We start from the raw sequence: 3,227 nt of genomic DNA, 5'->3' as shown, positions 1-3,227 counted from the left end.
AATAAGTAATTGTTGCCACAGTCCGGCTGCATCAAATAATTGGGGGGGGGTGATGAACAACTTGTGTACCTTGATACAGCAGGAGTGGGAGCCATTTATTGTAGGACAGGAGTGGTATATATGCATTCCACACAGCTTATCTTAATTAACATAAAATAGATACAGCAGTCAACCAATAAGGAATCTCCACACTTAATGGCTCGCTGGTGTTACTTCACAAACCACTCCCTCTGGCAAAATGCCAGGCGCCATCCTGACTTGTTTACAGACTCTAACATTTCCCCCTTTTGTTTAATTTAAATAACGACCTTAGTGGTTTTTACACAAACACCATAAATAATCTGCTACGAGCAGAAGGGGAGGATACAAAATGTCACAATACCAAGCCAATTGATGGCTCCATGCAATAAGCCCTTGGAAAAATTATACCAGCAATGACACCATTAGTAAAGATACCGAGTTACAATTTGTTGTAGATTACAGTTTGTTGTCTCAGTCCAGGTAAAGCAGTGTCTCAATAGATTAACTCACAGTCCAGGTAAATCACAGTCCAGGTAAGTTCTGTAGGCAGCTAGCTTAAATCACAGTCCAGGTAAGTTCTGCAGGCAGCTAGCTTGATCCAAAGTCTCGTCCGATTTTCAGCTGAAGTTTCGACTGGTTTTCAGCAACACTGGAAATTCTTCCATCCTCATCCTCACCGGCACTGGGATGAAGGCAGGAACTCTGACAATGATGCTAAAGAAAATCCTGTAGTATTCCAGCAGGCACTAAGAAAACAACTTTTGAACAATTTAGTACATTATCTCAAGGTTTTTTACATTTGAAATAGGCCTTAATGGCACTCATTACTCATTAGCTTCCAGGTATGGGAGAACCATTGTAATTACTTGCCTTGGAAATGATCAGAGGGCCATCTTCTGCCTGCAGCTCCTGGGGAGGCCCAGATGGCCCCGGGGAGAGTCCGGGGAGTGTCCTGGACTCAAACTGCCACTGGGCACAGGGAGCAAGAGCCTGCGAGACTGTGCCTTCAGGTCAGGTTTGGATTTGGGCTCTCGCAGTGGCGTCCTGCTCCCCCGGGAAGGGGCAGGGAAGAGCCAGCTGCCACCGCTTGGAAAATCCTTGCTGTGCCATGATCGGCTCGCGCATGTGGCAGCCGCTGCACAGATTCACGCACCCTCCGGTAATGAAAAGTATTCAGTAATAGCCTTTTGCTGCAAGGTTTTTCCTGATAATCCTTCTTCTTTAGAACTTTCTTTTTCTTTCTGACTAGAGTTCCTGGGCTTTTATCAACACATGCCCTAACTGCTCTTGGTTCCACTGGGGTGCCTCTTTCCCTTATCAATTTACTTAACACCTCTTCCATATTTTCGTCAAAGACAATACAATTCACCAAGACAAAACAAGACACAAACATACTGTATCAATCTTCTGCATTTTCTCAAAATGGCCATTTTTCCTCTCGCCCTATCTGTCTAGGGACGAGCAGATTTGCTCCTGTCCTATCTACGGACTGGCAGCTTTTTCTCCTCAACTTACCCCCGAGTGTCCCAGGACTCCCCGTAATGGGCCACCATCTGCTGCAGTCCGGCTGCAGCAAAATAACCGGGGGGGTGATGAACAACTTATGTACCTTGATACAGCAGGAGTGGGAGCCATTTATTGTAGGACAGGAGGGGTATATATACATTCCACACAGCTTATCTTAATTAACATAAAATAGATACAGCAGTCAACCAATAAGGAATCTCCACACTTAATGGCTCCCTGGTGTTACTTCTCAAACCACTCCCTCTGGCAAAATGCCAGGCGCCATCCTGACTTGTTTACAGACTCTAACAAATTGTCATGAGGGGGCAAAATTGTGACATATGCAGTTGAGGGGAGAAATAAAGAATGTTCAGGTGCTTCTGACCCTTTCAATGCATTATTCATTCAATTTACTCAATACAATTTCACTCTGTAAGTTCTTTTTTTTATTAGTTGCTAAAAACATTACAATGATCTTGACATATCATATATCATACATTTGATTCAAATGGGGTATGAATTCTTATTTTTCCCATGTGTACAAATTGCAGGATCACATTGGTTATATAGCCACATTTATACATACTGCCATACTAGTGTCTGTTGTATTCTGTACTCTGTAAGTTCTTAATCAAGAAAACTACAATCCTTAATGGTAGGCACTGCAATAGACATAATCAATTCACAGAAACAATTCTAGATTAATCAATTCACAGCAAACAATTCTAGATTAATTCTAAGCACTGCAAAACACACGTAATCATGATAGGCTAATGACAGACATTTCCTCTGCATGCTAAGTTCAAAGGTCTTAAGTCTTAGGCTTTAAGTCCAGCAAATGCACACTCACAGTGATCAGGTCTGGAACCAAGGCAGGTTTTTCCTGGTGTGGAGTGGACTATGGGTTGAGGAGGGGGTCATAGGGAGGAATTGCAGCTCTCACCAAGGTCCAGAGGAGCCATAGAGTTTGAAAGTGGTAAGGATCACGCAGAGACTCAAGAAACGATGACAAATGATGGGATGTCAGGTCCTCATCAGGCTCTCCAGCTCAAGTGCATCCTTGTTTTCGGCTGGCTGAATCCCTGTTCATTTGTTCTATCATTTATACTAATTTTTTTTTACCCCCCCCCCTTTCAATCCTTATCAGCTACCACTGGATTTCTCAGTGACATCATTTACCCTGGGGTCAGAAACATCTGGTCTGGTGGTCTCCTCCCTGATCTTCTGCCTTTCCCTCTTATCAGAGGAGGACAGCCTGCCAGAGGCTTCACTCTTTTTATCGGGGTGAGGGGAAGTAACTTGTTTGAGGCCATACTGGAAGGATCTGTGGATTTGCCTGGTGAAACTGGAGGTTTTTATAAATGAAGTTGCTTAGGCTTAGGCCTAAGGCCATCCTAACAGTAATCAAAGCAAAAGATGACATTTTAGAAAGGAAAATAATAATTTTAAATTAAGTGAGTCTTTAGCTAGGCGCGGTGGCTAGGGAGGCTGAGACAGGAGAATTGCAAGTTCAAAGCCAGCCTCAGCATTGGCGAGGCACATAGCAACTCAGTGAGACCCTTTCTCTAAAAATAAAATACAAAAAAGAGCTGAGGATGTGGCTCAGTGACACAGTGTGCCTGAGTTCAATCCCCAATAAACCCACCAAAGAATAAATAAATAAGTCTTCACATTTAAAAAAAAAAAAAAAAATATATATA

This window comes from Marmota marmota, unplaced genomic scaffold (assembly GCF_001458135.2).
Source record: "Marmota marmota marmota unplaced genomic scaffold, marMar, whole genome shotgun sequence".
NCBI classification, from domain to species: Eukaryota; Metazoa; Chordata; class Mammalia; order Rodentia; family Sciuridae; genus Marmota; species Marmota marmota.
This window is presented reverse-complemented; position numbering follows the sequence as displayed.